The following is a 24158-nucleotide window of genomic DNA, read 5'->3' as shown; positions in this document are numbered from 1 at the left end:
CAGTATAAATGACAATGATGTCAAAATAGACACAGATATTATAAATGACAATGATGTGACAGAAGACACAGACGACACAGACATTATACAGGACAATGATGTCACAATAGACACAGACGTCACAGACATAAACAACAAAAATTTCAAAACAGACACAGACAGACGACATAGACATTATAAAGAAAATCGTGTCAAATAATAAAAGGAGACAAAGATGACAGAGACGACAGAAGAAAGAGACATTATAAATGACAAGGATGTCACAATAGACACAGACGACAGAGACTACAGAGATGACACAGACATTGTAAATTATTATTATGTCACAATAGAAACAGAGGACACAGATGACACTATAAATGACAATAGACACAGACGACGCAGACAAGAGAGACATTATAATTGACTCTGATCTAACTATAGACACAGATATTATAAATAACAATGATGTCACAATAGACACAGACGACAAAGAAATTATAAATGATAATGATGTCACAATAGACACAAACGACACAGACAACAGAGATGACACAGACATTATTAACAACAATGATGTCAAAATACACACAGACGACACAGATTACACAAACATTACAAATGATAATGATGTCACAATAGACACAGACGACAGACATTATAACAGAGAATGATGTCACAATAGACACAGACAGCACAGATAACACAGTTTTAAAAGACAAGAGAGACATTATTAATGACAATGATTTTAAAATAGACACAGACGCCACAGACCACACAAAAGACACAGACAACACAGATAACTCAGATGACACAGATGATATAAATGAAAATGATCTCACAATAGATACAGAAGACACAAACGATACAGATGACAGAGACATGAATGACAATGATGTCACGATAGACACAGATGACACAGAGGACACAGATATTAAAAATTACAATGATGTCACAATAGACACAGACGACAAAGAGGAAACAGATATTATAAATTACAATGATGTCACAATAGACACAGACGACACAGGCATTATAAATTACAATGATGTCAGAATAGACACAGACATTATAAATGAGAGTCATGTCACAATACACACAGAAGACAGACGACGCACAAGACACAGAGGAAAATCATTAAAAATGACAACCATGTCAAAATTGACACAGACGACAGAGACATAATTAATGACAATGATGTCACAATAGACACAGACACACAGACAATATAAATGAAAATGTGGTCACAATAGACACCCACGACAGAGAAGACACAGACATTATAGCTGACCATGATGTCATAATAGACACAGACGACACAGAAGACACAGACATTATAAATGACATAGATTTCAAAATAGAAACAGACGTGACAGACAACACAGACAACACAGATGAATTCGATAATACAGACGTTGAAAACGTTGTCACAATAAACACAGACGAAAAAGACAACACAGACGACAGAGACGACAAAGACTTTATAAGCGAAAATGATGTCACAATAGACACAGCAGACACAGACGATGTAGACGACAGAGACATGAAAGACTATGATGTCACCATAGACACAGACGACGCAGGCATTATAAATGACAATGATGTCACAGAAGACAGATACGACAGACTACACAGACATTATAAATGAGAATGATGTCACAATAGACACAGACGAAACAGACATTATATATGACAAGGATGTCACAATAGACACAGACAGCACAGACGACACAGATTACAAAGACGAGATATATTATAAATGACAAGGATTTCACAATAGACACAGATGACACAGACATTATAAATGAAATTATATCACAATAGACACAGACGACAGAGATGACGCGGACGACACAGACATTATAAATGACAATAATGTCACAATAGACACAGACTATACAGACGAAAGGGATGACACAGACAACAAAGTCATTATAAATGAAAATGATTTCACAATAGACAAAGATGACACAGATGACACAGACTACATAGACAGCACAGACTTTATAAGTGACAATGATTTCACAATATGCAAAGGCGACACAAACGACACAGACATTATTCATGAAAATGATGTCACTACAGACACAAACGACACAGACATTATAAATGAAAATGATGTCACAGTAGACACAGACGAAACACAGGACACAGACATTATAAATGACAGTGATGTCAATATAGACACAGACAACACAGACATTATACATGACAATGATGTCACAATAAACACAGAGGACACAGATGATAGAGACCACACAGACGATAACACCATTAAAAATGAAAATGGTGTCACAATTGACACAGAAGACACAGATGTCACTGACATCACAGACATTACGTATAACAATTATGTCTCAATAGAAACACATGACACAGACCACACAGACATTATAAATGACAATGATGTCACAACAGACATAGCCGATACAGACTACAAAGACATTATAAATGACAATGATGTCACAACAGACACAGACCACACAGACATTATATATGACATTAATGTCAAAATAGACACAGTCGATACAGACTACACAGACATTATAAATGACAATGATGTCACAATAGACACAGACAACACATACGACAAATGACAAACGACACAGACATTATAAAGGACAAATATGTCACAATAAACACAGATGACAGACATTATAAGTGACAATGATGTCACAACAGACACAGACTACTCTGATATTTTAAATGACAATGATTTCATAATAACCACAGACGACAGAAACGACAGAGACTACACAGACCACAGAGACGACACAGACAACAGACATTATATATGACAATGATGTCACAATATACACAGGCACACAGATGACACAGACATTAGAAATGACAGTGGTTTCACAATAGACACAGACCACACAGACATTATAAATGACATTGATGTCACAATAAATTCAGACGACACAGACATTATAAATGACATTGATGTCACAACAGACAGACGACACAGACATTACAAATGATAATGATGTCACAATAGACACAGACAACACAGAAGTCATAGACATATATGACAACGATGTCAGAATAGACACAGATGACACTGACGACTCAGACGACACAGACTACAGACATTATATATGACAATTAAGTCACAAGAGATACAGACGAAACAGACGACACAGATGACACTGACAACACAAACATTATAAATTACAAAGTTGTCACAATATCACATACAACTCAAACATGATAAATGACAATGATATCACAATAGACTCAGATGACACAGACATTATAAATGACAATGGTTTCAAAGTAGACACAGAAAACATGGACATTATAAATGACAATGATGTTGCAAAAGACAGACGACACAGATATTATAAATGATAAGACGTCACAACAGACAAAGACCACACCGACGACACAGACATAATCAATGAAAATGATGTCACAATAGACACAGACGACACCGACATTATGAAAGACAATGACTTCAAAATAGACACAGACGACACCGACGACAGACATTATTAATTACAATGATGTCACAATAGACACAGATGACACAGACATTAAAAATGAGCATGATGTCACAATAGGCACAGACAACAGAGACCACACAGATATTATATATGATGATGTCACAGTAGACACAGACAACACAGACACTATAAATGAACATGATGTCACAATAGGCACAGACAACTCAGAAAACAGAATTTAGAAATGACAATGAAGTCACAATACACAAATACAATACAAATGACAGAGACGACACATTATACGACACAGACACTATATATTAAAATTACGTCACAATAGAATAGACGACACAGACCATACAGACATTATTAATGACAATGATGTCACAATAGACAAAAACGACACAGACTGCACAGACGACTCAGAAATTTTAAATGACCGTGATGACACAATAGACACAGGCGACACAGGTGACAACGACATTATAAATGACAATGATGTCACAATAGACAAAAAAACAGGGGAGACAAAGATGACACAGACATTGTAAATGAAAATGAAGTCAAAGTATACACAGACGACTCAGAGGACACACACAACACAGAAATAATACATTAAAATGACGTCACAATAGACACTGATGACACAGACATTATAAATGAGAACGATGTCACAACAGACACAGAGGTCACAGACATAATAAATGACAATCATATCACAATAGACAGACGACACCGATGAATAAGACGACACAGACGACACAGATATTATAAAATACAATGATGTCAAAATAGACAGAGACGGCAAAGACATTATAAATGACAATTATGTAAAAATAGACACAGAAGATACAGACAACACAGATGACACAGACATTTTTAATGACAAGGATGTCACAATATACACAGAAAACACAGACGACACAGACATTATAAATGACAATGATTTCAAAATAGACACAGACGCCACAGACCACACAAAGGATACAGACAACACAGATAACTCAGATGACACAGACGTTATAAATGAAAATGGTGTCACAATAGACACAGACGACACAGACATTTTAAATGACAATGATGTCACCATAGACTATCATGACACAGACGCCACAGACATTACTAATGACAATGATGTCACAATAGACACAGAATACACAGACGACAAAGATATTATAAATCGCTATGATGTCACAATAGAGAAAGTCCGCACAGATGATAGAGTCATTATAAATAACAATGATGTCACAATAGACACAGACGACACAGAAGACAAACACATTATAAATGAAAATGATGTCACAATAGACACAGACGACACAGAAGACACAGGCAACACAGATGACAAAGACATTATTAACGACAATGATATCAAAATAGAGACAGATTACAAAGATGACACAGACACTACAAATGACAATGATGTCACAAGAGACACAGACGACACAGTCGACAGATACAACACAGACAATATAAATGAAAATGATGTCACAATAGACACAGACGACACAGATATTATATATGACAAGGATGTCACAATAGACAAAGAAAGCACAAACGACACAGTTTTAAAAGACAAGAGAGACATTATAAATGACAATGATTTCACAATAGACTCCGACGATACAAACGACACAGATATTATAAATTACAATTATGTCATAATAGACAGCGACGACACAGACGGCAGAGTTGTTATAAATGACAATGATGTCCCAATACACACAGACGACACAGACGACACAGATGACAAAGACATTATTAACGACAATGATATCAAAATAGAGACAGATTACAAAGATGACACAGACACTACAAATGACAATGATGTCACAAGAGACACAGACGACACAGTCGACAGATACAACACAGACAATATAAATGAAAATGATGTCACAATAGACACAGACGACACAGATATTATATATGACAAGGATGTCACAATAGACAAAGAATGCACAAACGACACAGTTTTAAAAGACAAGAGAGACATTATAAATGACAATGATTTCACAATAGACTCCGACGATACAAACGACACAGGTATTATAAATTACAATTATGTCATAATAGACAGCGACGACACAGACGGCAGAGTTGTTATAAATGACAATGATGTCCCAATACACACAGACGACACAGACGACACAGACGACAAAAACATGATAAATGATGATGTCACAATAGACAGATGACACCGAAGACACTGACATTATAAATGACAATGATGTCACGATAGACACAGATGACACAGACACTTTTAAATATCGATTTCACAATGGACACAGATGTCACAGATACTATAAATGAAAATGATATCTCTGTAGACACAGACGATACGGAAGACACAGACATTATAAATGAAAACGTTGTCAAAATAGACACAAACAAAACAGACATTATAAAGGACAATGATGACACAATAGACACTGACAACACAGACATGGTAAATGAAAATAATGTCACAACAGACAGAGACGATACACACATTATAAATGACAAGGATGTCACAATAGAGGCAGATGACACAGACATCACAGACATTATAAATGACAACGATGCAACAATAGACACACACAACACATTTTATAAATGACAATTATCTAACAATAGACACATACAATACAGACGACAGAGACTACAATGACACTATAAATGGAAATGATGTCAAACTAGACACAGGTGACAGACAACACAGACATCATAAATGACAATGATGTCACAATAGACACAGATGACACAGAACACAGAGACGACACAGACGACAAAGACATTATTAATGAAAATGATGTCACAATAGACACAGACGACACAGACTTTATAAATTACAATGATGTGGAAATAGACACTGAAGACACAGACATTATAAATGACAACGATGTCACAATGGACACAGACGACACAGATGACACAGACATTGTAAATGAATATGATGTCACAACAGACACAGACATCACAGACATTGTAAATGAAAATAATATCACTACAGACAAAGATGACAGACATTATAAATGACAATGATGTCACAATAGACACAGACGACACAGACATTATAAATGACAGTGATATCAAAATAGACATAGACGACACAGATGACACTTATATTATAAATGACAATGATGTCAAAATAGACACCGAAGACACAGACTTTATAAATGGCAATGATGTGACAAGACACACAGATGACACACATGACAAATTAAAAATGACAACGATATCACAATAGACACAGACGATAGAGACGACAGAGATGACACAAACAACACAGACACTGTAAAAGACAATGATGTCGCAATAGACACTGACAGTACAGATGACAAAGTCATTATAAATGACAATGATTTCACAATAGACATGGACGACACAGACGACACAGACATTATAAATGACAACGATGTCACAACAGACACAGACAACAGATGACACAGACGTTATAAATGACAATGATTTCACAATAGACACAGACCACACTGACGACTCAGATGACACAGACGACACAGACATTATAGGTGACAATGATGTCACAATAAACCGATGACACCGACATTATAAGTGACAATGATGTCACAATATACACAGACGACACAGACATCATAAGAAACGATGTCACAATTGACAGACAACCCAGACATAATAAATGACAATGAGGTCACTATGGACACAGACGACACAGATGACAGACGACACAGACTTTCTAAATGACAATGATCTCACTATAGACACAGACGACAGACACGAAAATGGCAACACAGACAATATAAATGACAATGATTTCACAAAAGATACAGACGACACAGACGACAGACACGAAAATGACGACACAGACATTATAAATGACGATGTCAAAATAGACACACACGACACTCACTATATATGAGAATGATGTCACAATAGGCACAGACAGACATGAAAATGACGACTCGTACAACACAGACATTATAAATGACAGTGATTTCACAATAGAGACAGACGACACAGACAGACACGAGAATGATGACAGAGACGACACAGACATTAAAAATGACAATGATGTCAAAATAGACACACACGACACACACCATGTATAACAATGATGTCACAATAGACACAGACGACACAAACATCATACATGACAACGATGCTCATTGCATCTTGAAAGACAAAAAATAAAACCCAAACAAAATTACTAGCTGGCGTTTGTAGGTAATGTAGGTACAAGTCATATCTAACTGTTGACTTGGAAGCCAACCCACCTGGATATGGGAATCTACCCCCAGTTCAATTGTCACCCCTTGCTGCCAGACCCGATGCCTCTGCACCTGTAGAACTCAACATTCAATAACTTACCCCCAGACTCGATAGTAACTAAACAATTCCACACACCGTTTTGATTCAGGAATACCAACCCTTCTTCACACAACAGCCAGGCAGAAAAAAAAAAGATAAAATCAAATCTTAACAACCATACACACCAGATTTATTGCCCCAAGAATTTAAACTGCTCTACCGACACTCCAACGTCAGATCTGAGATGGCTTTGGTCATTCCCTCTGTGGCTGCATAACCGACCAAAAATGATTCTCCTCACCCCATGTATCTATGGCTACTTGCTCTGGAATGCACCGTATCACCTCGCCCTTCAAAGCCTAATTAGACGGGTATATGTAAAGATAGAATTTCACTGCTATTCTTCTGCTAACTACCGTTTCTTTAGCTCAGGCAGAGCAGCTCCAGCCAGATTCAAACGTGCACAGACTGACTCTGCACAGAAAACCAATGACAGGATGCAGAAACAAAAAGGAAACTTGGTAAGAATGACTCTCAAAAGAGGGCTGGCATTGGGCAACAAGATGTAGGGAGCTGCAAGAAAGATTATGTCAGCCCTTGAAAAATGGAAGACTATGGCCCCTTTAAGAGCCATAGCCACAACTAGAAGGATGCAAGGGTGAGCCCTTCTTAAAGACCTCAAAACAGAGTACGTATGGAGGAAGTGCCAGAACAGGGATTTAAGAAAATGGAACAATAAGGGCTGAGGATGCTAACGTGCCCTGTGATGCCTACGCAACAGGCAACTGACCAGAAATTGCCAAAATGCAAGACCTATCTGTACATGAAGATCAGAATGCAAGAAAAGAAGCGCCTGATCAGCACCTTACTAAGAACAGACATCCAAGAGTCTAGAGATGACACGTGGATCAAATGCAAAGATGACATCAAGACCTGCAGAAGATTTAAGACACAGCAGAGTCTACACAATCTAAACAACAAGACAGATACAGGCTGGAACTGCCCTGCCTGGTACACGCTAGCTTGGGGCTGAAAATTAAACCCCTCTCCAAACGTGTAACAAGGTGCACTCTTCCTGCACAACCCTCTACCCTAGGCTAAATCCCCTCCCTGCCATTCTCAACATTCTGCCCTCTTCCCGGCCCAAAACCACAGCCCCCTTAACTTTCTGAGGACCGAGGGCCTGAAGATATCCTTGGCAGAAAAAACCCAAACTGCATCAACTATCTGGAAAAATCCTGCACTCTCACATTGTCCTGGACAATAATCTGAAAAAAAAAACCAAAAAAAACATACAGAAAACACAGTGCCAAGTCAGCATCACACTGCTCACTGCCAACATCTTGTACTACACCCACTGCAAAACTGCCAAGGCATTCTGCTCACCTATTTGATGCCAATTCAAACACTGGATGCTGCAGTCATCATCACCTGGGGCACTTCAGGTAGACAGACGGAAAATTTACTATTGCGCTTCTGAGAAATCAGTCCCATGCTCCATCTCTCTACTCCCCTGTTCACCTCAACTGCTCTTTGCATTCTAAAAGCGGACCACACAGCATCTACAAAACCAAAGGCCAATGCTCAATGGATTTGCTGCATACTACAGGGCTCTAACACACCTATTTGAACAACAACCTCCTCACCTCTCAGACCACACATCAGCAAGAAGCTTCACCCCTCTGAGGCTGCATTTGGCACCTGCCACAGAAAAAGCATGCTTTTGTACTACACTAAAGCACAGGCTGCCCCAAGCAACACCTATCTCCACTGCATTACCTTGACTGCTCAGATGCCCAGCTTGCCTCATCTTCTGTGGTTGTGTTGAGGCTTGAGCTCCACCTGGAATATACAAAGAGCAAGGATGATTGTAACTTCATTGAACAAAACCAACACACGGTAACTGATCATACAGCCACAGTTACATTTCCCTACCAACACCACAGCCAACTCACCTCACTATTGCACACTAACTGCACACAACTCCATCTGTGCCCCTCGGCACACAGGTCAGCCCGCTACGTCTGAAAAACACAACAGCAAAGAAGTCACCCTGACGCTCAGCAATGCCCTAAGAATTCCAAGACTCTACTGCACATTACAGTCAAGCAAAGCTAGTCCACAACCAAACCCAAACATTAATTGCCGCTCCCTTGACATTCAAACCCCTTCGCTACTGCTCCACTGGCTGCTCTCATGCAGTTTTGGTCACCCCCTCTGTGACTCCAGAGACAAGCAGAAACTACCCTCCTCACCCGCCACACCGAGGGCTGCTAGTTCTGCAAATAAGGGATGCCCCTAGACCGCAATGTCTAGGCACGTCAAAACGTTAAGCACACAATCGGGCCACTATACCCCTGCTGACGCTTATCGCCTCCTCTACACACCTGGCAGAGCAGCTCCAACCAGACACAAATACACGCAGAACACCAACACATAAGACCAACGTCGTGAACCGGGAACAAAAGAAAAGTCGCGGCAACAAGGAGGACTCCTGGACCACGCATGCCAATGGGCAAGGCAATGGACAGGGCTCCGAGGAACAACCTACGGTAGCCCTGGAAAAGCGAAGAACCGTGCATGGTTCCAAAGAGATGGTGCCACAACTTGCAAGATGAATGGGCAAGAAACCCTTTTAAAGTCCTAAACATGCAGAGGATGGATGGAACAAGTCCCAGAACAGGGATCCAGGAAAACAGAAGACTAACTATCCCGGATGGCGAGGCAGGCTGCAAGGCTGCAGCAGAAGACAGCTGACCAGATGCTTCCAAAACACAAGAGCGATCCACACATTAGAAATGCAAAGAAAGAAAAGCAGTGCCCCATCGACACTTCCTTGATGAGTACGAGCATTTGGGACCCTAGACATGGCACCCAAGGCACGCCCGCCATGCCCTGAGCACAAAAGACAACATCAAGACCTGCAGAAAATTTCAGAGATGGCACGGTGACTACACAAACTAGACAACAACAGATACAGGCTGGAACTGCCCTGCCCATGCAGGGTTTGGGCTGAGAAGTAGACCCCTCTGCCTTCACCTGCCCAAAGAGGACTCTCCCTGCACAGCCTAGGCTACCTTCCAAACCCCTCCCTGCTAGCCCCATCCCACCTCCCGCTTCCCAACTCCGGTCTCTCAATTTAGCTTTCAGAGGGCCACGAATGAAGCTGTCCTTGGCCAAAGCAGCTCAAATCACATCAGCTAACAGAAATAATCCTGCAGTCACTGCGTTCCTCTTCAGCATGTGCAAGAAAAATTAACAGAAAAACACAGTGCCAAAACACGAGAACGATCCCGGCTTCAGGAGCACGATGCAAGAAAAGCAGTGCCCAATCAACAGTGCATTGATGAGTACGAGCATTCAGGACCCTAGATATGGTGCTCGAGGCATGTCCGGCATGCTGTAAAGGATCCCTCATTACAACGGTGTGTGGCCAAAACCAGGAGGATGTACGTGAAAGGATCACCTTTTAAATGACTAAAGGCACAAGATGCATGGAAGAAGTCTCAGGTCAACAGGGATCCTTGAAAATATATGACTAGCGATTGTGGCCACCAACACAGGCTGCAAGGCCACGGGAAAAGATGGCTGACTAGAAACTTGGAAAATGTGAAGCCAATCCACACTTAGGTTATGATGCAAGAAGAACAGTGCCTAATTGGTATTGTACCCATGAGTACAGGCATTCAAGACCCTCGAGATGCTGCTCAAGTCATATGCTGCATTCCTTTAAAGCAAAGGGGACATCAAGGCTTAAGAAACATGAAAGAGAAACAGAATATAAAGCACGCGGCACAGACAAGCTGGAACGGCCCTGCCTGGAATGTGCTAGCTTTGGGCTGAGAAGTAGCACCCTCCAGCTCTCCCTGCCCAAAGGGGACACTTCCCACACAGCCCTCTCCCCTAGGCTACTTTTAAAACTCCTCCCTGCCATCCCCAGCCTTCTCCCCTCTGTCATACCCCACCCCTGCCCCCGTCCCTCAACTTAGCTTTCAGACCACCAGAAGGCTTCCTCAGGAGAAAAAAACTCCAAGAACATCAGCTTCCTGGAATGATCCTACAGTTGCCAGGATCCACTTTGCAATCTACAAGAAAACTAAAATAGTGCCAACAGCCAGCATTGCACTGATCAATGTCACCACCTTACATGACAACTTGTTCTGCCTAACTGCCATGTTCTTCCACTCACTTGCTCCACAGCAGTTCTTACGTCAGATGCTGCAGCTGTTATCACCCAGGGTAATTAAATTCAGAGAATTACTCTCACACCTGTGAGAAGTCTGCCCCATGCTCCTTCTCCCTACTACCCAGCTCATCTCAAATGCTCTTCCCATTCCCAAGGTGGCCCGCACAGTACCTGCCAAACCAAAAGTAAATACTATGTTGCCAAAGAACACTTTGCTCTTCTAGACATACTCAACTTCCTCCTCACCATCAGCCCCACAATGGTGAGAATAAACCTGACTACCTCACCGGCACCCCAAAATTCTGTGCCCTCTGCTTACCTCTCCTCTCCTCCTCACCACTTAAGTTGTAGGACCAGTAGTGGTGATACCCAGGACAAAAGAAAGATAAGCCACAGAAATCCACATTTTAGGAAGTAACCAAACTTTAGTCGTAGGACTGAACAAGAAGAACTTCAAAAAAATATTCTTATCAAAACCCAGTAAAGATTATTAACACAGAAGACATAAAAACACAGGACACTCACCACACAGCAATGGAGACTGGAATTACAGAGGCAGTCAGCCAATGAAAAACTCGCAACAGTGGGATTGACTACTCTAAGACCTAAATTGGAAACTCAATGACCGTAAAAAACCACAATGGATAACAGGGACAAGGTAACAACCGCTGTAAGCAATAACAGAGCAAACCTCACTGGTAAGTTCAGGAAAAATCCAAAACTCTTCTAAATAAGGGAGGCTTGTGTGCCCACAGACCAGATGAAAAAGAGTTGCTCAGCTGCTAACTGTTACGAGCCAAACCAATATCCAATCTCTTCCCTGAGAAATGCAAGGGAAACAAGCGGCAGAATCCTGCACTATAGATAGGCAGTGAGTCCATACCTTTAAGTAGCAAGGTCTCTGATACTCATAGGATCACCAGGTTGGAAAAGACCCATTGGATCATTGAGTCCAACCATTCCTATCAATCACCAAACAATGCCCCTCACCATCTCATCCACCCATCCTTTAAACACCTCCAGGGAAGGTGATTCTACCACCTCCTTGGTCAGCCTTTGCCCATCCCCAATAACCCTTTCAGTGAAATATTTTTTCCTGATGTACTGCCTGAAGCTTCCTTGGCAGAGCTTGAGGCTATTCCCTCTTGTCCTGTCCCCTGTCCCTTGGGAGAAGAGGCCAGCTCCCTCTCCTCCACAACCTCCTTTCAGGTAGTTGCAGAGAGCAATGAGGTCTCCCCTCAGCCTCCTCTTCTCCAGGCTAAACACCCCCAGCTCTCTCAGCCGCTCCTCATAAGGCTTGTTCACCAGCCCCCTCACCAGCTACATTACTCTTCTCTGGACATCCAGATGGATGGAGACAGGATGGATGCAAAGAAGTTAGTTGAGGAACACAATAAGTAGAAGGTATAAGGGAGCAGAGATCTCACAGCCCTAGAGATGACATTTCTTAGGGTAACTAATAATTTTCAACTTGTATCTCAACCTCATCATTACCTCATTGGCTACAGAGAGACTAGAACAACAGACACCTGAACGGCACTTGCACCTGACCACCAAACTGACCCAAGAAAGACTGATGAACCCATCTCCCTTTCCCCAAACCATTAAAGCCCTTTTCTACCCCTGAAGTATCAGAGAAGGAACCCGGCTCCTTCTTAACAGCACCTGCCCTATATTTTAACCCCCCCGACCCTTCTGTGTTGCTGTTCCTTGGGAGCTGTGCTCCTGAGCCCTTCCCAGGGCTCCCCTGGCCCCTTCTAACTTCCACCAACCCACAGACTCTACTTCCTACCCTAGGCCAACAAACTTCATTCCAGATTATTATCACCCACAAGGTGCCCATTACAAACTGCAGAGCCCCTAGGACCAATACATCATGCCACACAGAATGAGGAACAACAACAAATCATCCCATAACCAAAAACCTGAGGCAAAGCACCCAGAAAAAAAAAAAAGAAGGAAATCAAAAACATCTTGCCCCCTCCAACACCCAATCAAAAATTACTGACAAAAAAGCCCCATAGTTACACCTGGATGTGCTGCTTCGCCTGGACTCTTCCAAAGCTCATACCTCCAACAGACGCCTCTGCTTCTTTAGAAGAACAAAAAGAAAAAAAAAAATCAAAAAAGCCCAAAACCAACACTTACCCAACTAGCTTAATCTGCCTAAAAAGCTACAATGAATTGAAACAGCAGCAAAACTCTAATCTCAAGGATAAACCACAACCTAAATGCCCTCCAGAGGCAAGGCCTGTGGCTTATATACCCCCTGGGCCTTCCCACCCACCACCTGTGACTGGGGTGTGGTGAAGCCCTCACAGGTATAAAAAGTGCCTGAGGAGGAGCTGTGTTTTATTAACTCTGCCTTACATTCTCAGCTAGAACAACACTACTACATGTCTGAAAGCATCCTTACAAGAAATAACAGTATGCGTGCTGTCACTGCAACATTGCTAGTTGTGACAGTGATGGAACTAGATAACAAACATTTTAGAGCTGGACTTTTTGGTTCTTTTCATCTATCGTGCTGCTACAATTACTGTTCCCAGGTATCGCTATACCCCTACTCTTTAATTTTTCTGTGCTCTTTTCTCTCTCTTTCCCCCCCCCAGTCTTCAGTATCTGTTCTCTGCCCATACTTTTTTTTCCTTTTCCATCTTTGTCCCAATCTGCGTTCCTCATTCTGTTCCCCCACAATTTCACTGGCTTGATCCTTGTAGTTTGTTCTTTCTCTGCACCTGCAAATGCCTTGCTTTTCTTTCTCTTTCTATCTCTCTTTCTTTCTCTATCCCTTTGTATTGCTCACTGTTGCTGTTCTATTTTTTCCATTCACTCTGTATCTTGACACTCCCCTTTTCATCTCTTGCTATTTCTGAATTTTTGTGCTAGTCCTTGCTCTTTTGAATAATCCTCTGTCTGTCTGTAGGGCTCCTAGTTCCTCTAAAACAAGTCAGCTCTTTTTTATGTACACACATGGCCTTATGAGAAATGGCTCAGAGAGCTGGGCTTGTTTAGCCTGGAGAAGTGGAGGCTGAGGGGAGACCTCATTGCTCTCTACAACTACAAGGTCTACAAAGAAGGTCGGACAAGGGAAATGAAGGGCGAAGAAGGTTGGAGAAGGGCAAAGAATTTCGGAGAAGGGCAAACACTTTCGGAGAAGTTTGGAGAAGTTCAAAGAAGTTCAAAGAATGTCGGAGAAGTTAAGAGTAGGTCAGAGAAGGTCAGATTAGGTCGGAGAAGGTCAGAGAATGTCAAAGAAGGTTGGAGAAGTTCAAAGAAGGTCAGAGAAGGTCAAAGGTGGTTGGAGAATTTCAAAGTAGTTCAGAGAAGGTTGGAGAATTTCGAAGAAGGTCAAAGAAGCTCAGAGAAAGTCAAAAAAGTTTGGAGAAAGATAAAGACAGTTGGAGAAGTTCGGAGAAGGTCAAAGAATTTTGAAGAAGGTTGGAGAATGTCAGAGAAGTTAGGAGAAGGTCGGAGAAGGTCAAAAAAGCATGGAGAAGGTCAGAGAAAGTAAAAGAAGTTTGGAGAAAGCCGCAGAATGTTGGAGAAGGTCTAAGAAGGTCTAAGAAGGTTGGAGAAAGATAAAGACAGTTGGAGAAGTTCGGAGAAGGTCAGAGAAGGTCAAAGAAGGTTGGAGAAGTTCAAAGAATTTCGGAGAAGGTCAGAGAAGTTCAGTGAAGTTCGGAGAATTTCAAAGGTGGTCGGAGAAGGTCAAAGAGGGTCGGAGAAAGATAAAGACGGTTGGAGAAGATTGGAGAAGGTCGAAGAAGGTAAAAGATGGTCGGAGAAGGTAAAAGAATTTTGAAGAAGGTCAGAGAATGTCAAAAAAGCGTGGAGAAGGTCGGAGAAAGTAAAAGAAGTTTGGAGAAGGTTGGAGAAGGTAAAAAAAGCATGGAGAAGCTCGGAGAAGGTCGGAGAATCTCGGAGAAGGTCAAAGAAGCTCGGAGAAATATAAAGATGGTTAGAGAAGATCAGAGAAGGTCAAAGAAAGTCAGAGAAGTTCAGAGAAGTTCGAGGAAGGTCAAAGAAGGTGGGAGAAGTCAAAGAAGGTCAAAGAAGGCCGGAGAAGGTCAAAGAAGGCCGGAGAAGGTCAAAGAAGGCCGGAGAAGGTCAAAGAAGGCCGGAGAAGGTCAAAGAAGGGTGGAGAAGGTCAAAGAAGGCCGGAGAAAGTAAAAGATGGTCAAAGAAAGCTGGAGAAGGTCGGAGAAGGTCAAAGAAGGGTGGAGAAGGTCGGAGAAGTTTGGAGAAGGTCGCAGAAGGACAAAGGATTAGGAGAAGTTTGGAGAAGGTCAAAGATGGTCAGAGAAAGTCAGAGAAGGTCAAAGAAAGTTGGAGAAGTATAAAGATGGTCAGAGAAGAATGGAGAAGTTCGGAAAAGGTCAAAGATGGTTGGAGAAAGTCAGAGAAGGTCAAAGAAGGTCGGAGAAGGTCAGAGAAGGTAGGAAAATTTGGGAGAAGGTCAAAAAATGTCAAAGAAGTTCGGAGAAAGTCAGAGAAGGTCAAAGAAGGTCGGAGAAGGTCAGAGAAGGTAGGAAAATTTGGGAGAAGGTCAAAAAATGTCAAAGAAGTTCGGAGAAGGTCGGAAAAGGTGAAAGGAAGTTGGAGAAGGCCAGAGAAATTCCAGGAAGGTCAGAGAAGGTCGAAGAAGGTCAGAGAAGGTCAAAGAAGGGTGGAGAAGGTTGGAATAGGTCAGAGAAGATCAAAGAAGGTCGGAAAAGTTTGGAGAAGGTTGGAGATGGTCAAAGAAGGTCAGAAAAGGTCGAAGAGTGTCAGAGAAGGTGAAAGAAGGTCAGAGAAGGTCGGAGAAGATCAAATAAGTCTGGAGTAGGTCGGAGAAGGTCAGAGAAGGTCAAAGAGGGTCGGAGAATGTCAAAGAAGGACAAAGAAATTCAGAGAAGGGAAAGGAAGATCGGAAAAGGTCAAAGAAGGTAGGAGATGGTTGGAGAAGTTTGGAGTGGGTCAAAGAAGGTCAGAGAAGCTCAAAGAAAGTCAGAGAAGTTCAAAAGTGGTCGGAGAAGTTCATAGAAGGGCAGAGAAGGTCAGAGAAAGTAAAAGAAGGTCGGAGAAGTTTGGAGAATTTCAAAGAAGGTCTGCAAGACCGGAGAAGGTTGGAGAAGTTCAAAGAAGGTCGGAGACGGTCAAAGAAGCTCAGGGAAGGTCAAAGAAGTTTGGAGAAGTTCAAAGAATTTCGGAAAAGGTCGGAGAAAGTCAATGAAGTTCAGAGATAGGCAAAGAAGGTGGGAGAAGGGCAAAGAACTTGGGAGAAGGTCGGAGAAGTTCAGAGAAGGTCAGAGACAGTCAAAGAAGGTCGGAGAAGGTCAGAGAAGGTTGGAGAAGTATAAAGACGGTCAGAGAAGATCGGAGAAGGTCAAAGATGGTCAGACAAAGTCGGAGAAGGTCAAAGAAGTTTGGAGAAGGTCGGAGAAGATCGGAGAAGGTAGGAAAATATCGGAGAAGGTCAAAAAAAGTCAAAGAAGTTCAGAGAAGGTCAAAGAAGTTTGGAAAAGGTTAAAGCAGGTCGGAGAAGGCAAGAGAAATTCCAGGAAGGTCAGAGAAGGTCGAGGAAGTTCAAAGAAGGTGAAAGCAGGTGGGAGAAGGCCAGAGAAATTCCAGGAAGGTCAGAGAAGGTCAAAGAAGGTCAGAGAAGGTTGAAGAAGGACAGAGAAGATCAAAGAAGGTCGGAAAAGTTTGGAGAAGATCGGAGAAGGTCAAAGAAGGTCAGAAAAGGTCAAAGAGTGTCAGAGAAGGTAAAAGAAAGTCAGAGAAGGTTGGAGAAGATCAAATAAGTCCAGAGTAGGTCAGAGAAGGTCAAAGAATGTCAGAGAAGGTCAAAGAGGGTCGGAGAATGTCAAAGAAGGACAAAGAAATTCGGAGAAGGGAAAGGAAGATCGGAGAAGGTCAAAGAAGGTAGGAGAAGGTCGGAGAAGTTTGGAGAGGGTCAAAGAAGGTCAGAGAAGCTCAAAGAAAGTCAGAGAAGTTCAAAAGTGGTTGGAGAAGGTCGGAGAAGCTCATAGAAGGGTGGAGAAGTTCAAAGAAGTTTGGAGAAGGTCAAAGAAGTTCAAGGATAGTCAAAGAAAGTCAAAGAAGCTCGGAGAAGGTCAAAGAAGGTTGGAGAAAGATAAAGACAGTTGGAGAAGATCGGAGAAGTTCAGAGAAGTTCAAAGGTGGTTGGAGAAGGTCGGAGAATGTCAAAGAAGGTTGGAGAAGTTCGGAGAAGGTCAGATAAAGGAAAAGAAGATCGGAGAAGGTCAAAGAAGTTCAGAGAAGGTCAAAGAAAGGCAGAGAAGGGCGGAGAATCTTGGAGAAGGTCGCAGAGGACAAAGCATTAGGAGAAATTTGGAGAAGGTCAAAGAAAGTTGGAGAAGTATAAAGACGGTCAGAGAAGATTGGAGAAGTTCGGAGAAGGTCAAAGATGGTCGGAGAAGGTCAGAGAAGGTCAAAGAAGGTTGGAGAAGGTCAGAGAAGGTAGGAAAATTTGGGAGAAGGTCAAAAAATGTCAAAGAATTTTGGAGAAGCTCGGAAAAGGTAAAAGCAAGTTGGGGAAGGCCAGAGAAATTCCAGGAAGGTCAGAGAAGGTCGAAGAAAGTCAGAGAAGGTTAAAGAAGGGCAGAGAAGGTCGGAATAGGTCAGAGAAGATCAAAGAAGGTCGGAAAAGTTTGGAGAAGGTTGGAGAAGGTCAAAGAAGGTCAGAAAAGGTCAAAGAGAGTCAGAGAAGGTAAAAGAAGTTCAGAGAAGGTCAGAGAAGATCAAATAAGTCTGGAGTAGGTCGGAGAAGGTAAAAGAAGGTCAGAGAAGGTAAAAGAAGGTCAGAGAATATCAGAGAAGATCAAATAAGTTTGGAGTAGGTTGGAGTGGGTCAAAGAAGGTCAGAGAAGGTCAAAGAGGGTCGGAGAATGTCAAAGAAGGACAAAGAAATTCGGAGAAGGGAAAGGAAGTTCAGAGAAGGTCAAAGAAGGTAGGAGAAGGTCGGAGAAGTTTGGAGTGGGTCAAAGAAGGTCAGAGAAGCTCAAAGCAATTCAGAGAAGTTCAGAAGTGGTCGGAGAAGGTCGGAGAAGCTCATAGAAGGGCGGAGAAGTTCAAAGAAGGTCAGAGAAAGTCAAAGAAGTTCAGAGAAGGTCGGAGAATGTTGGAGAAGTTCAAAGAAGTTTAGAGAAGGTCGGAGAATGTCAATGAAGGTCAGAGATAGGCATAGAAGGTGGGAGAAGGGCAAAGAACTTGGGAGAATGTCGGAGAAGGTTGGAGAAGGTCAATGAAGGTCAGAGAAGGTCAAAGAAGGTCAGAGAAGGTCAGAGAAGTTTGGAGAAGGGAAAAGAAGGTTGGAGAAGTTCAGAGAAGGTCTGAGACAGTCAAAGAAGGTCGGAGAATGTCAGAGAAGTTTGGAGAAGTATAAAGACATTCAGACAATTTCGGAGAAGGTCGGAGAAGGTCAAAGAAGGTCGGAGAAGGTCAAAGAAGGTCGGAGAAGGTCAAAGAAGTACAAAGAAATCGGAGAAGGGAAAGGAAGATCGGAGAAGTTCAAAGAAGGTAGGAGAAGGTCAAAGAAGGTAGGAGAAGGTCGAAGAAGTTTGGATAGGGTCAAAGAAGGTCAGAGAAGCTCAAAGAAAGTCAGAGAAGTTCAAAAGTGGTCAGAGAAGGTCAGAGAAGTTCATAGAAGGGTTGATAAGTTCAAAGTAGTTTGGAGAATGTCAAAGAAGGTCAGAGAAAGTCAAAGAAGATCAGAGAAGGTCAGAGAAGTTCGGAGAAGGTCAAAGAAGGTCTGACAAGATGAAAGAAATTTGGAGAAGGTCGTAGAAGTTCAAAGAAGGTCGGAGAAGTTCATAGAAAGTCGGAGAAGTTCAAAGAAGTTGGGAGAAAGTCAAAAAAGATCGGAGAAGGTCACAGAAGATCGGAGAAGGTCAAAGAAGATCTGACAAGATCAAAGAAGGTCAGAGAAGGTCAAGGAAGGTCGGAGAAGGTCAGAGAAGTTCAAAGAAGGTCGGAGTAGGTCAAAGAAGTTCAGGGAAGATCAAAGAAGTTCAGGGAAGGTCAGAGAAGTATGCAGAAGGTCAGAGAAGGTCAGAGAATGTCAAAGAAGGTCAGAGAAGGTCAAATAAGTTCTGAGAAGTTCGGAGAAGTTTGGAGAAGGGAAAAGAAGGTTGGAGAAGTTCAGAGAAGGTCAGAGACAGTCAAAGAAGGTCAGAGAAAGTCAGAGAAGGTTGGAGAAGTATTAAGATAGTCAGAGAAGATGGGAGAAGTTTGAAGAAGGGAAAAGAAGGTTGGAGAAGTTCAGAGAAGGTCAGAGACAGTCAAAGAAGGTCGGAGAAAGTCAAAGAAGGTTGGAGAAGTATTAAGACGGTCAGAGAAGATCAGAAAAATTTCGGGAAGGTCAAAGATGTTGGAGAAGTTTGGAGAAGGTCGAAGAAGGTCGGAGAAGCTCAAAGAAGATCGGAGAAGGTCGTAGAAATTCAAAGAAGGTCAGAGAAGATCAAAGATAGTCAGAGAAGTTCAAAGAGGGTCGGAAAATGTCAGAGAAGGTCAGAGAAGGTAGGAGAACATCGGAGAATGTCAGAGAAGGTCAAAAAAGGTCGGAGAAGGTTGGAGAAGATCAAAGAAGGTCGGAAAAGTTCGGAGAAGGTCAAAGAAGGTTGGAAAAGTTCAAAGAGGGTCAGATAAGGTAAAAGAAGGTCAGAGAAGGCCAGAGAAGGTCAAAGAAAGTCAGAGAATTTCAAAAGTGGTCGGAGAAGGTTGGAAAAGGTTGGAGAAGATCAAGGAAGGTCGGAGAAGTTCGGAGAAGATTATGGAAGGTCAGAGAAGTTTAAAGGTGGTCGGAGAAGTTCATAGAAGGTTGGAGAATGTCAAAAGAGGTTGGAGAAGGGTGGAGAATTTTGCAGAAGTACGGAAAAGGTCGAAGAAGTTCAGAGGTGTTCAAACAATGTCGGAGAATGTGAAAGAAGTTTGAAGAAGGCGGTAGGAAGTCAAAGAAGTTCGGAGAAGGTCAAAGAAGTTCGGAGAAGGTCGGAGAAGGAAGGAGAAATTTGGAGAAGGAAGGAGAAATTTGGAGAAGGTCAAAGAACATCGGAAAAGGTCAGAGAAGTTTGGAGAAGGTCAAAGAAGGTCGGAGAAGGTAAAAGAAGGTTGGAAAAGGTCAAAGAAGTTCAGAGAATGTCAAAGAAGTCGGAGAAGATCAGAGAAGGTTGGAGAAGATCGTAGAAGGACAGAGAAGGTCGGAGAAGGTAAAAGAATCTCAGAGAAGGTTGTAGAATTCAGAGAAGTTCAAAATAGATCAGATAATATCGGAGAAGCTCGGAGAAAGTCAAAGAAGGTCGGAGAAGGGCAAAAACGGGCGGAGAAGGGCAAAGACCAGTGGAAAAAGGAGGAGAATATCAGAGAAGGGCAAAGGGGGGCGGAGAAGGGCAAAGGGGGGCGGAGAAGGACAAAGAAAGGCGGAGAAGGGCAAAGAAGGGCAGAGAAGGGCAAAGACGGTTGGAGAAGGGCAAAGATGAGCGAAGAAGGGTGGAGAATATCGGAGAAGGGCAAAGATGGACGGAGAAGGGCAAAGATGGACGGAAAAGGGTGGAGAATAGTGGAGAAGAGCAAAGAAGGGCTAAGACAAGGGGAGAACCTCAAAGTCGGGCGGAGAACCTCAAAGTCGGGTGAAGAACCTCAAAGTCATGCGGAGAAGATCAAAAATGGGCGGAGAACGGCAGAGAATATTGGAGAAGTGCAAAGAAGGGCAAAGTCGGGCGGAGAAGGGCAAAGTCGGGCAGAGAAGGGCAAAGTCGGGTGCAGAAGGGCAAAGAGAGACAAAGAAGAGAAAAGACGGGGGAGAAGGGCAATGACTGGTGGAGAAGAACAAAGAACTGCAAAGAATGGCAAAGACAGGTGGAGAAGGGCAGAGAATATTGGAGAAGTGCAGAGAAGGGCAAAGATGGGCGGAGAATATCGGAGAAGTGCAAAGAAAGCTCAAAGACAGGCGGCGAAGGGCAGGGACGGGCGGCGAAGGGCAGGGACGGGCGGCGAAGGGCAGGGACGGGCGGCGAAGGGCAAGGACGGGCAAAGACAAGGGGAGATGGGCAAAGATGGGCAGAGAAGGGTGGAGAATATCAGAAAAGTGCAAAAAAGGGCAAAGACGGGCAGAGAAGGGCAAAGACCGGGGAGAAGTACAATGACTGCTGGAGAAGAGCAGAGAACTGCGGAGAACGGCAAAGACAGGTGGAGAAGGACGGAGAATATCGGAGAAGGGCAAAGACGGGCAAGGACGGGCGGCGAAGGGCAGGGACGGGCAGCGAAGGGCAAGGACGGGCGTCGAAGAGCAAGGACGGGCGTCGAAGGGCAAGGACGGGCGTCAAAGGGCAAGGACGAGCGGCGAAGGGAAAGGACGGGCAGCGAAGGGCAAGGACGGGCAAAGACAAGGGGAGATGGCCAAAGACGGGCAGAGAAGTGTGGAGAATATCGGGGAAGTGCAAAAAAGGGCAAAGACGGGCGGAGAAGGGCAAAGACAGACGGAGAAGGGCAAAGACCAGGGAGAAGTACAATGACTGCTGGAGAAGAGCAAAGAACTGCGGAGAACGGCAAAGACAGGTGGAGAAGGACGGAGAATATCGGAGAAGGGCAAAGAAGGGCAAAGACGGGCGGAGAAGGGCAAAGACCGGGGAGAAGTACAATGACTGCTGGAGAAGAGCAACAAACTGCGGTGAACGGCAAAGACAGGTGGAGAAGGACGGAGAATATCGGAGAAGGGCGGAGAAGGGCAAAGACGGGCAGAGAAGGGCAAAGATGGGCGGAGAAGGGCAAAGATGGTTGGAGAATGGCAATGATGAGCGGAGAAGTGCGGAGAATATCGGAGAAGGGCAAAGACGGGTGGAGAAGTGTGGAGAATATCGGACAAGTGCAAAGATGGGCAAAGAGGGACGGAGAAGGGCAAAGACGGGCGGAGATGGGCAAAGAGGGGTGGAGAAGGGCTATGACTGGAGGAGAAGGACAGAGAATATTGGAGAAGTGCAAAGAAAGCTCAAAGACGGGCGGAGAAGGGCAAAGACAGGTGGAGAAGGGCAAAGACGGGCGGAGAAGGGCAAAGACGGTGTAAGAAGGGCAAAGAGGGACAGAGAAGGGCAAAGACGGGCGGACAAGTGCAAAGTGGTTTAGATAAGGGCAAAGACGGTCAGAGAAGTGCGGAGAATACCGGAGAAGGGCAAGGACGGCCGGAGAAGGGCAAGGACGGGCGGAGGAGGGCAAGGACGGGCGGAGGAGGGCAAGGACGGGCGGAGGAGGGCAAGGACGGGCGGAGAAGGGCAAGGACGGCCGGAGAAGGGCAAGGACGGGCGGAGAAAGGCAAAGACGGGTGGACAATTGCAACAAAGGGCAGAAAAAAGCAAAGAGGGGCAGACAATTGCAAAAAAGGGCGGAAAAAGGCAAAGACGAGTGCACAAGTTCAAAGACGGTTGGACAAAGGCAAAGAAGTGCAGACAAGGGCAAAGATGGGCTGAGAAGGGCAAAGATGGGCGAAGAAGGGCAAAGAGGAGCGGAGAAAGGCAAAGACGGGCAGACAAAGGCAAAGATGGGCGGACAAAGGCAAAGACGGGAGCAAAATTTCAAAGACAGTCGGACAAGTGCAAAGAAGGTCAGACAAGGGCAAAGATGTGCGGAGAAGGGCAAAGATGGGCACATAAGGGCAAAAACAGGCGGACAAGAACAAAGACGGTCAGACAAATGCAAAGACGGGCGAAGAAGGGCAAAGACGGGCGAAGAAGGGCAAAGACGGGCGAAGAAGGGCAAAGACGGGCGAAGAAGGGCAAAGACGGGCGAAGAAAGGCAAAGACAGGCGGACAATTGCGAAGATGGGCAGACAAAGGCAAAGACGGGAGCACAAGTTCAAAGACGGTCGGACAAAGGCAAAGTAGGGCGGACAAGGGTAAAGACGGGTGGAGAAGGGCAAAGACGGGCTGAGAAGGACAAAGACGGGCGGAGAAAGGCAAAGACGGGCGGACAATTGCAACAAAGGGCGGAGAAAGGCAAAGATGGGTGCACAAGTTCAAACACGGTTGGACAAAGGCAAAGAAGTACAGACAAGGGCAAAGATGGGCTGAGAAGGGCAATGATGGGCAATGAATTGCAAAGAGGAGCGTAGAAAGGCAAAGACGGGCAGACAATGGCAAAGACGGGCGGAAAAGGGCAAAGACAGGCGGAGAAGGGCAAAGAAGGGCGGAGAAGGGCAAAGAAGGGCTGAGAAGGGCAAAGACGGGCGGACAAGGGCAAATACAGGAGGAGGAAGGCAGAGAAAACCGATGAAGGGCAAAGAA

This window comes from Phaenicophaeus curvirostris, unplaced genomic scaffold (assembly GCF_032191515.1).
Source record: "Phaenicophaeus curvirostris isolate KB17595 unplaced genomic scaffold, BPBGC_Pcur_1.0 scaffold_48, whole genome shotgun sequence".
Lineage (NCBI taxonomy): Eukaryota > Metazoa > Chordata > Aves > Cuculiformes > Cuculidae > Phaenicophaeus > Phaenicophaeus curvirostris.
Note: the sequence above shows the minus strand (reverse complement) of the source record.